The sequence below is a fragment of the Peromyscus maniculatus genome, chromosome 3 (genome assembly GCF_049852395.1).
Source record: "Peromyscus maniculatus bairdii isolate BWxNUB_F1_BW_parent chromosome 3, HU_Pman_BW_mat_3.1, whole genome shotgun sequence".
Classification (NCBI taxonomy): Eukaryota; Metazoa; Chordata; class Mammalia; order Rodentia; family Cricetidae; genus Peromyscus; species Peromyscus maniculatus.
Genome location: NC_134854.1, coordinates 98,319,774 through 98,332,867, shown reverse-complemented (window position 1 = coordinate 98,332,867; position 13,094 = coordinate 98,319,774).

Here is a 13,094-nt window from a genome sequence, read left to right as displayed (position 1 = left end):
ATCCCAATGAGCTGCTGGTTTAGTTTATTTACCAACTTTCCATCATCTAAAGCAAATCAGACCAGGAAACCTAGAGAATACTTGGCCACAGAGGTACAGGAGGATATAAAGGCACAAAGTAAAAAGTTTAGATCAGGATAAGTGAAAAATGTCATGCAGGGAAGTAGTCTATTACAGAGCCAAAGCGTAGATGCAATTTGTACATAAGAAATACTAAGGTTTTTGTTGTTGCCCTTTCTCAATATCGACTACTATTCTGCAGATGTGAGAATTATCTTTTGTCCCTATCCCTTCCTCTTGAAATAATATATGCTTAACAGACAAACTGGAATGTGAGGGAACATTAGGCAGATTGATTTGGAAGACGTTTCATTTCTGATCCCCAGATAACAGGCAGTGAAAGCTTACATTTGGGAATGGCAGGTCAGCATTCTTTTCAAACTGACTCAGCAATCATCACTCAACTGCTCTGTATTTATGTAAACAAAATGTAGTTAAATTTGTTTCATTTAGGAAGCAGTCACCTCTTGTTTCACTCATATAACAAGCAGAGTATTTAGTTTCACTCTAAACAAAAGAGATCTGTTCATCTGCAAGGTTTCTGAAATAGCCCCTTAGGACACAGATTCATTTTGGTTGGTGAGTGATATGGAGAACATAAAATAGAGATAGTTGACACTGGAAGTATGAATAAAATTCTTTCATTCGGCAGAATATAGGAAAAACCATCTATCAAAAGAAAGAAAATGGAAGGAAACATAGTTGAGGCACATGGGGGTCAAAACAGAAAAACTTCAAGTTACAAAATTGTTACTCTAAGTCAAGTCAGACTGAACAACCAGGAAAGGAGTAGCTGAGGTCCAAGTCAGTTTAGAAAGGAAATGCCTTCCGTGCTAAAATGACAAAAAAACTCTTTCAAACCCTTTGGAAATCAGGAGAAGAAATCAGAGTGCAATACATTTTCTCATGCTAAATAATAAGCATTAGGAGAAACCCAAGAGTATAATTGAATATTTGATCTTTAAGCCTAAATAACCAGTGACAATTGCTTTGCTGAGAATGTTAAACTAAATTTAAAATATTCTTATATACATTTATTATTGTAAGCCTAATAAAAAGAAACACTCTTTCTAGGGGATAAAAACACACGCATTAACATTTTACATAAAAAAAACAATTGGGCACACAGTTGATAAATTATGATAACACCTTCATTTTCTCACAGGGATGTAATTGTGGTTTAGCATGGTGATTTACATCAATTTGGTTTTAAATCAAGATCACTATAGGTCCTACTGTTTATGCATAAGTTTATATAAGAATCCTGTGTAAGAGGAAGGAATAGCATATATCAGCAGAAGTTGGAAAAGACTGTAAATCCACTCACACTGACAGCCAGAGCGCATCTGCATGATGCCTGTTAAAGTGAATATGTTAGTTGCAAATACAGTAAAATAACCACATGAATATTTGATATATGTAAACAATTCCTTCACCCTATCCTTGGAAACACTTGACCAAGCATATTTTCACATACAACAAAAAGATTTTCAGGAATGAGCATCTATACATTGCCACGGGTAAAGCTTAAACAATCTATTTGAACAACCAGTCTGAAGTTTTGCTCATAGATAGTTATAAGAACAAATCAAGGCCATGTTCTCAAGAGATAGACACACTGATAATTACCATGGCAATCATAGGAGTATGTCTTGAGTATTTTCCAAGAACAACAGAGCAAACTCCAATCTGGCCACATGTTGTTGTGGAAAGTTCTCGAGGTATTGATAATTGAATTGATGCTTTAAGGAGTCATAGACATTAGGCAGTCAGTGAACCAGGGGAGTGTGTTCTTGGCAGAGGAAGAGAATGCGCACAGAACAAAAGTATGGAAGTTTCCAAACGATAGCAAGGATGCTGGGAATTAGGGCGATTTAAGTGTGCAACAGGCTGGCCTGGTGGGACATGAGACTGCAGACTCCGTCACTAAAGGTTTTCCTATGGTAAGTAGATTCCAGAAAGTCGAATGTATGTCTTTACAGCTGAAAACATTACATGGTTCCATTATTACTCCCTCCCTAGGTAAAGTGCCCCATCTCCTCCATTACTGTCTTCAGAACACCTGGCTCTTCCTGTCCCTCTCTGGAGCTCTTCCTCTCTTCCTTTCCCCACCATTTCTTTTGAACTTTGCTGGCTTCTTCTGTTACTTCATGTTATATATTCAAATCTATAGATTTGGAGCTGGGGTCCATAAATAAGAGAGAGCATGTGGCATTTTTTTTTTTTTTACTGGATCTGAGTTCCCTCACTTGGTACACATAATATTTTATAGTTCCATTTATTTACCTGCAACTTTCTTGCATTACAGAAGTGGGGAAGAAATATTGTAAGAGTTTGAGGCCCAAGACACGTATTATTAGATAGGGACCATTAGGCAGGGCAAGGAAAATTCATTCATGAACCTTAACAATGTGGTTGCCTGAACAAACTGGCATAAAGACAATACCAGTTGAAAATCAACATGGAAATTCCACATACTCCCACTCTTATATGAAGAGCTACAGTGGTCAATGGCTGCTAAGAGAAGGAGAACCAGTTTGTTCTAGGGATGGCTCCCCACTAGTTGTCCATTCTCAAGGAGTCAGTCATGAACACATGTACATAAGAGCAACATGAAATGGACTCAGCTGTAGATATGTAGAGAGAGGGGGGGTTCATGAATTTGGGCAGGAAAGGTAGGACACAAGAAGAATTGGGGGGTCTTGTGTTGTAAATACAGTGCTCATATATGAGGCTAAAAAAATTAAAAAGAAAAAATGCATTCCTGATATTAGTATTTATTTATGGCTGATACTCTTATATTGCTGCACCAATTTACCAGAGACAGTGCAAAATATGCAAATAATATCTTAAGTTAATAAATCATTAAATGAAAATTCAAGTGGCCAAAAAAAACTGACAAAACTTTCATTTTTGACTAAAATTTCAGTGTCGAGATTCCGATAAAATCTGAAATTATGGCCGACTTTCCTGCATCTGTCATCATCTGGAATTCTGAAATTACCTACAGCACTGGAAAAAGTCACATCAAGTGGGAAAGAATTTTTGTTGATCTAATGACTTTTTATTAGTTTTGTTTTTTTATAAATTGAATGCCCTGTATAAATATTTATTTTGATTTGATAGCATCTCGCCAGCAAAATGAAAATGAGTGAAGAGGTCAGCTCCCCTGATGGAAGAAGGAGGTAAACTGTAAAGAAATACAATTGCTGCTGATATATCCCAAAGTGATTGCTTTTGGTCCATAACAGTGTGTCTTTGTCAAGAGTCACTTTAGTGTAGGAAATGTTCTGTTTTTATAAGGTTATTGAATTTTATGTATTATGCCTTGGGTTGGTGTGCATCTGTAGTTAGAAGACAATTTACAGGATCAGTTTCTTTCTTGGGCTGTGTGGGTCTCAGGGACCAAACTCAGATTCTCAGGCTCATTGGCAGTTCCTTTACCTATTGAGGAGCTGTCTCTCTGGTCAGAAGGAGTCCTGTTAAATGATACTAAATTGATACTAAAATTGATATTTTTACACATTTTCATAAGCAAAAATAAGAACATGAGAACTAAAGGAAACAATGAGCAGGGAGTTGATAAAATTCTTAGCCCTTGTGGCACAGTGGAATCACAGCTCTGAGCTGAATCAGGCTTAGGAAGGTTCAGCCACCTGCCAGCGTGAAATATATAATTATTCCCATTTCCAGTTGGCAAAGTATAAATGACAGAGGTTAAGGACTGTGTCCACAAATAGTGAGTCACTGGCAATGGAACATGAAATTAGGTCACCTGCATTTTGCAAACAACATGAGCTAATTTTCAGTAAGCATGTTTTCCCCCACAAATTACACCATGTTGTTAATGCCATTTGCTTTTAAAATAGATTTTGAAAAAAGAAAAGAACAAAAATCTGTTTGGAAAGAAATCATACTGAACTATGGGCAGTTGTACAACAATTTATTCACATGGCTTGCTAGTTAGCGGTACCTTTAAAGAAACCTACCTTATTAAATAAAACCAGGGCCCTTAAAGCAAAATTGAACTACATAATTATTTTTAAGAACAAAATAATGTGTGATATATTTGAAATATTTTGCATATCTTACTCACCATATAAAGATAGGGGTCAAAATTTACATAGGTCTGGATTCTTTCTTGCGTATTCACTAGTATCACTTAGGTTATGTGTTTGTGTGCTGAAGTGAGCATGCTACAACATCTGTGTGAGTTCAGTAGACACTTTCAGAAGTCAATAATCTCCTTCCAGCTTGTAGAGGCAGGGTGTCTCTTGTTTCTGCTGCCTCATTTCATACTCCTCCCATATCTCTTGCTCATCTCACCATTGGGGTGCTGGGATTACAGATGAACACCCAGGCATCCAAATTTTTATGAGAAATTATTGGATAGGTTGACTTTCAAAACAATTGTTTTTACACACTAAGTTATATCACTGGACCTCTTCTGTTTTTCTTGTTCTAGACACAATTTTAAGTTGTATTCAACAAAATAAAATGAAAAAAAAAAAGGTAAATTAGGTAGGTAAATATCTGATTTCTTCAGGGTCAGAATCACTACCTTCAGAGATTAATATGTTCCATCTCTCTTTGTAGATTTGAATGAAGGGCCATATAATCCAGTTTTACATGGCTAAACAGGATAGTTTAACTCTGGAAAAGATTTTAGGGAAGATCTGGAGCCAAGTGTACTTTTTAAGACAATTATTTTTAAGTACTACTTCAGAAGCAGATTTTAGTAGAAAAAAATAACAGTATCTTGCCAAATTTTAGTTTCTGTAGATATTCTTCGGAGAAAACTCCATAACAGTAAATAAGAATAATTTTAATATGACTATTTTTCTGTGCCAAGACCACCTAAATACATTATTAAAATTTTAGTGGTGAAAATGTGTACCTAATGTCTTTGGAAATGAAATGTTTTGTGGAGAATTGAATAAGAGAATTATAAAAATCCTCTTTTGTCATCTATCATTAACTGTAGTGTATTCATTATTTCTTTCTGCTTCAAACCACTTTAAATTAGAAGTATACACATGTGGCCAGTAAGGCAGCCCAGCAGATAAAGGTTCCTGTTGTCCTGCCTGCCAACTCAAGGTCTAGCTCCAGAATTGTATTAGTCACTTTTCTATTGGTGTGATAAAACACCATGATCAGGGCAACTTATAGAAGGAAGTGTTTAGTTGAGCTTTGGGTTCTAGAGAGATAAGAGTTTGTTATGGCAGCAAAGTAGCTTGATATGATGGACACAGCAGAAGATACATGTTTGCATCTCAAACTGCAATCGGGAAGCAGCAATAGTGAACTGGGAATGGTGTGAGGCTTTGAAATCTTAAAGCCTGTTTCCAGTGACATCCTTCAACCAGCAAGGGGGCCACACCTTCTAGACATCCCCAAAGAGTGCAACCACATGGTGAATTAGTGGTCAAGTGCAAGAGACTATGCAGGACACTTTTAGTCATGCCACCAGAAGGACTCTGAAGATGGAACTCAGGGCCACAGTTTTCTTTTGACTGGCACACGTGAACTGTGTGTCACTGTCTCTGTCTCTCTCTCTTTCTTCTTTATAAAATATCTGAGAAAAGAGTTAAGTAAATATAAAAGAATGTGAAGGATGAAGTAAAACTTAGAAATTCTTCTAGGATTTCAGTATATAATGTTCTAAGTCAGGAGTTGGAGGTAGGCAGCAATCTTATGTGAAGATACAATGACACCATCACTAACAATCAATAATAAAAGCACCAGAGACACAGCTTTAAAAATACAATCTCTTCTCTCAGATTCTGCAGGTACAGAATTTATATATGTGTTAAATTTACACTAATTTCTTCTAAAACCTACCACCTCTTCTATGTACATACTAGCTTAAGAACATTCCCATCATGAATACATTTTTTAAGTCGTTAAAGTGAGTATTATTAATTTTCTGTTATTAGAAGAAGCAATATTCCATTTGGTTTTATCACTTTAGACATGCAATAAGACAACCTAGTCCCTAAATAATAATAGTAAGTAGTCTGTCATGCAATGATGGAGAGTTGGCTCAGTGGTTAGCAAGGACTGGATGCTCCTGCAGGAGACCCAGGTTTGGTTCTCACCACCTGTAACTCTACTTTTAGAGGATGCAGTGCCTTCTGATCTCTGTGCACACATTGCGCACATACAGATGTGTAGGCAAAAGACCAATACACATAAAATAAAATAAAAACAAATCCATCTTTTCTTAAAGTTCTATTTTTCTATACCTATTGCATATTTAATGTTTTTCTCTACTTATTTTTGATTGTTATAATAATAGAAGTTGTTCAGTATAGATAATGTGATGTTTTTATTGGTATATACATTGTGTAATAATAAGAGTACTGGAATATCCATCAAGTGGTACATTATCCTTTCTGAATAAGTGTAACATTGTACTCACCAATCAGCTGCTCCTTCCACCCTAGTAAATTTTCAACCTCTGGTAGTTACTATTGTACCATCCTTTGAGGATAATAAGATTTTATATTATACCTATGAGTGAGATCATGTGGGGCATGTTGTTCTGTGTCTGGTATATTCCATTTACTCTCCACAACCAACTGTATTGTTGCAAAAAGATTTCATTTTTTTTTAAATAGACATTATTTATATCTAATTTACTTCATTTACTCATCTCTTAGTGGGCATTTATTTTGGCTAGTGTGAGTAGTGCTAGAGTAACATGAAAGTGGAGCTGTCTCTTAGATATACTGATTACATTTCATTTGGATATACAACCAGTAGTATCATCACTGACTTATATGGTAGTTCCACTTTCAATTTCCACTTTAAGAAAATCCTCCTTTCCATAATGACTCTACTAATTTATATTACTAAGATATAACAGCTTCCATTTCTCCACCATCTCACCACCATTTGAGGAATGGTTCTGAATAAATTGTGTATTCACATGCAGAAACCTGAAACTTGGTCATATTGGTCAGCATACATGAGAAATCTATTGAAAGTGGATTCAAGACTCAAAGGTAAGACATGAAATTATTAAAGCACTTCAACAAAACAGGGGAAATACTACATGATACTAATTTGCACAAGGAACACTTAGGTAGGATACCAGGAGCACAGCCATAAAAAACACAGACAAATTAGATTATGTCAAAAGAAAAAGCTTTTGCCCAGCACAGAAAACAAGAGACTGAGGACAGAACTTGTAGAATAGAAATGATCTTTATAAATTATATAACTGACAATTGCTTAATAACCAGAATTTATAAGGAAATCAAACACTGCAATTGCAAAATAAAACAGAAAAAAATAGTCTGTCAGAAGTAGGATGAAAACATGAATAGGCCATTCTCAAAACATAGAAACTTGTCACAGAAATTGAGAAAATATCGAATATTAATGTCACGAAAAAGCAAGTCTACCCTACAATGAGTTGCTTCTAGTCTCCGGCTCCCAGTAAGAGTTTCTGTGAAACTACTTCAGAAATGGCTTTGTGAACCAGTCATTGCAGCTAAAACACAGATCGCTAGAGTCTAGTTTGTATGAATAAAGAGGTTTTCTGAATAATCACCTTGCAATGTAGTAAATGAAAATAGAGGATACATGTAAGAGCTATACTTTTGTTCAATTTCTATCCCTCAAATAGAGGTCTACTCATTTTCAAGCCCTCCAAAGACAAGCTCCTTCTTTGTCTGTCATAACCAATCCCCTGCATGGTACTTTATGATTCCAAAATGAAAACATTGGAAACAACCAGTCAGTGTTAAAAGTATTTGTACAGATCAGAAAATGAGTTCTTTTATTTAATTTTTTATTTCCCTTCCTCTCTCTCTCTCTCTTTCTCTCTCTCTCCCTGTCTGTCTGTCTGTCTGTCTATCTGTCTCTCTCTCTCTCTCTCTTTCTCTCTCTCTCTCTCTCGTGTGTGTGTGTGTGTGTGTGTGTGTGTGTGTGTGTGTGTGTGCGCACACACACACACACACACATATGTGCACCGTCTTTTTGTGGGTGCTTCCAAAGACTAGAAAATGGCACTGGATACCATAGAGTTGAAGTTCTATTTTGTTGTAAGCTGCCCAATTTGGGATCTGGGAACCAAACTGACATCCTTTGAAAAAGAAATAAACCCTCTTAGTCACTGAGTCATCTCTCCAGTCCCTAAATAATGAGTTTTGCAATAGGTTTTTCTCTCTTCCCTTTAAAGGTGCCAAGCATGATCCTTCATATGCATATATATGTATATGCTAATGAATATATTGAAGATATATAAAACTTTATTAACTGTATACATTATAATAAAGATACAGTGAGTGTATATTATGTATAGCTATATAATTTCATAAAGATCATAATGTATATATTTTATATGTTGTCAGTGCATTCAGTCAAGAGAAATGCAGGATATATTGATGCCTAAGACAGTCTGGGAAGCCAGGTTATCCTCCTAAACTGAGCCTCCAATTCTTTTTAGTGTGTAGAATAAGATACTGTAGATCATTGGGGCAACATAGATTATTTCTCAATGAGAGGAAAGAAATAAGAAGATTTGACCTTAAGATAGAAAAGGCAAATTGAATACAAAGAACTCCTTGACTCACTTACTGCCTTGTATCTGAAGCGTGCAGTCATGGTTTATGTCTCTTACAGTTGCTTTTGGTTTAAGGACTTTGTTTCAGCGTCTAGAAATGTTTATTTGAACTTTGACTGTACAGCACTGTCTGTTTCCTGACACAAAACTGAGTCATTTTAATAAAAACTACTGTCAATTCTTTATCCATCTACTCTGTAATTTCTATTTAAGTTTAGGTAATCAGTGTCTGTGGAGCATGACTTAATTTTATGATTATTTTCTGTTATAAGTAGAACATAGGAAAAGCCCTTGTTCCTCTGTATGACATAAATTTTATTTTTGGTGCATCTTTAATTACAGAGAATAATAGCTCATTGTAATTTTACATATGTATATAGCATACTGGATCATGTCCCTGTTGTCATCCTTGCTCTGTTCCATTCTGAATCTTGTCTGTTTGCAGCTTCTTCTTCCATGTCATCTGCTTTCAAGGTTCTGCATATGAGGGAAAACATGGGATAATTGTCTTCCTGAATCTACCTTATTTTGTTTGGCAAGATGATCTATAATTCCATTACAAATGACATTATTTTGCTATTTTTATGGTTAGATAATAATCTATTAGTACAAATAGCCCCTTCTTGATTTGCACCTTTTTCATGTCTTCTTTCATCAACACTTATTTTCAATATTTAAAACATAATCTTCAAGAAACATGTCCAGGTGTTTGTGATTATTTAAGAATCTACTGTAAGTCTCAAAGTACAAGGCCAGAGCCAGTCATAAATAGAATCAGTTATGGATAATGGCTGGTGGTCTTCCTTCCTTTCTGTTGCTGTGATAAAACACTTTGATCAAAAACAATTTAGGGGAGGAAAGAGATTATTTTATCTTACACTCCCTGGTTACAGTCTACCTTTGAGAGAAATCAAGAGAGGAACTGAAATACAGGGCTATTTACTATTCCACAAATATTATTGCTGACAAGAAAATTTACACCCAAGGATATACAGCAGATATCATGGAGGAACGTTGCTGGCTGTTCACTCACTCATGCTCTGCTAGTTTTCTTTTTTTTAAATTTAATTTAATTTTATTTTACAATACAATTCAGTTCTACATATCAGCCACAGATTCCCTTGTTCTCCCCCCTCCCGCACCCTTCCTCATCCCTAGCCTACCCCTCATCTCCACCTCCTCCAGGGCAAAGCCTCCCCAAGGACTGAGGTCAACCTGGTAGACTCAGTCCAGGAAGGTCCAGTCTCCTCCTCCAAGGCCGAGCCAAGCGACCCTGCATAAGCCCCAGGTTTCAAACAGCTAACTCATGCAATGAGCACAGGACCTGGTCCCACTGCCTGGATGCTTCCCAAACAGATCAAGCCAATTGACTGTCTCACCCATTCAGAGGGCCTGATCCAGTTGGGAGCCACTCAGCCTTTGCTTCAGAGTTCATGTGTTTCCATTTGTTTGGCTATTTGTCCCTGTGCTTTATCCAACCTTGGTTACAACAATTCTTGCTCATATAAGCCCTCCTCTTTCTCGCTAATTGGACTCCCGGAGCTCCACCCAGGGCCTAGCCGTGGATCTCTGCATCCAGTTCCCTCAGTCATTGGACGGGGTTTCTAGAACGACAATTAGGTTGTTTCGCCATCCCATCACCAGAGTAGGTCAGTTCCGGCTGTCTCTCGACCATTGCCAGCAGTCTATTGTGGGGGTATCTTTGTGGATTTCTGTGGACCTCTCTAGCACTTTGTTTCTTCCTATTCTCATGTGGTCTTCATTTACCATGGTCTCCTATTCCTTGTTCTCCCTCTTTGTTCTTGATCCAGCTGGGATCTCCTGCTCCCCCAAGGTCTTTTTCCCTCAACCCTCGCCCTTCATTACCCCCACTTATGTCCAGGCTGTTCATGTAGATCTCATCGATTTCTCTGTCATTAGGTGATCCCCATGTCTTTCTTGGGGTCCTGTTTTCCAGGTAGCCTCCCTGGTGATGTGAGTAGCAGTGCAGTCATCCTTGTTCCACATCTAGTATCCTCCTATGAGTGAGTACATACCATGTTTGTCTTTCTGAGTCTGGGTTACCTCACTCAGGATGATTTTTTTTCTAGATCCATCCATTTGCCTGCAAACCTCATGATGTCATTGTTTTTCTCTGCTGAGTAGTACTCCATTATGTATATGTGCCACAATTTATTCATCCATTCTTCAGTTGAAGGGCATCTAGGTTGTTTCCAGGTTCTGGATACTACAAACAATGCTGATATGAACATAGCTGAGCAAGTGCTCTTGGCCCATTCACTGTGTTCCAAATAGCAGGGAGAAGGGAGAAAAGTGTTTGCTTTCATCAGCTCCAAAAGCCTTTAAAAAAATCATAAACAATTTTCCCCACAACTCTGGAAACTAGGAGTACCAAGATCAAATTGTGATCCCATTTCCTACAACAGGCTCTCTTTCTGGCTCTCAGATGGGCACTTTCTCATTCTGTCCTTATGTGGTAGACAAAGGAAAAAGGACAATTTTGGTAGCTTTTTTTTTTTAATAAAAAATCATTTCCTTTTAAGTGTGTGTGTGTGTCCACATATACATATGAGTGCAGGTGCCTGCTAAGGCTCTTGAGACCAGCAGTATCACTTGCCCCTGGAGCTGAAGTTACACACAATTTGGAACTGCCAGATATAGGTAGTGAGAATTGAACTCTAGTACTCTGAAGAGCATCAAGTACTATTAACCATTGCCTACATCACTAGCCCTCAGGTAACTCTTTTACGGGGGACATTAATTATAGCATTAATGCTCATCACTAATGTTTTTATTTAAACATGAATGCGGCCTAATAAGCCCATCATCCATCACAATCATATTCTAAGAACCAATGCTCAGACCATAACAATCTGTGCTCCCAAAAAGATATACAGGTAGTGGTGTTGCTACTGATAATTATGTGATTTTGAACAGATCTATCTTTCTGTAGAGGATTTACTGACTACTCTCTGAAATGATAATGGAATTGTTTGATTGCCTGCATGTGGTGGGGTGTGACAGTAGCTTGATTTCCTTGATCTGTCATCTGCAGGGGATCACTAAAGAGGGCACTTCAAAATTCTCAGACACTTAACAAGTGATTGCCTTATTTTAAAATTGTTTGAATTCTTTTCTTTCTTCTACCATGGTGGTTAATTCAGTGGCAAACAGGGTGTGAAAATATCTGGAATCAGATCTCTGACTCATAATAGTTTTCATCTTCTCAATCTATAAATAGTTTTCCACATCTTCAGTGATAGAAGCTTCCTTTGCCTTTATTATCTCCAAAGATAATTTACAGTAATTTCTATCAGATATGGACACAAGTTGTTCTTTGCTTATTCCTACCAGGGACATTTACTAACATATATTCAAGCCATAGTCTTCATTAAAGTTTATGGTTGGGGGCTTTCGAGATTCCTCTACAGAAAAGATCTTTGACATAATTCACCACCTGATTATGGTAAAAGTACTGGAGAGATTAGGGATACAATAGACATACCTTGTCAAAATTAAGGCAGTTTAAAGCAAGCACATAGCCAGCATCAACTTAAGTAAGGATTCAAAACTATTTCAATATTGCACTTGAAATGTTTGCTAGAGCAGTAAGAGAACTGAAGGAGATCAAAGGATTACAAATTTTAAAGGACAATGTAAGAGTATCTTTATTTGCAGATGATATGACAGTATGCACAAGTGACCCTAAAAATTCCTGTGGGAAACTCCTACAACTTAATGCATACTTCCAGGAAAGTGGCTGAATACCAAATTTACACTCATAAATCAGCAGCCTTCCAAAATTCAGATGGCAAATGGACTGACAGAAATAAGGGAAACAACATCTTCCACAACAGCCTTAAGTGATATAAAATATCCTGGGGTATCTATAACCAAGCAAATAGAAGACTTGTATAATAAAATTTTAAGCAGTTGAAGAAAGAAAAATCTCATGTTCATGGGTCAGTACAGCCATCCTACTAAAAGCAACCTACAGATTCAATGAAAACCTCATCAAAATTCCAACACAATTCTTCTCAGGTCTTGAAAGAATAATTTTCAACTTCATATGGAACCACAAAAAAATAGTTAAAACAACCTTAAAATAAAAGAACCATTGAAGGTATCACTATGGCTGATTACAAGTTGTACTACAGAGCAATAGTAATAAAAACAGCAAGCAATTGGCACAAAACCACATAACATCAATTTTGAAATCAAATTGAAGACCTACATACAAATTCACAAACCTATGAACACCTAAATTTTGTTAGAAAAGCACACACTGGAAACAAGACAGAATTTTCAACCATTGGTGCTGTTCAGACTGGATGTCTATGCTTAGCAGAATGCAAATAGATTCATACTTATCATCCAAGACCTCAACGTAAAACCAGATACACTAAACCTGATAGAAGAGAAAGTGGGAAATCTCCTTGAACTTACTGACACAGGAAAAGAC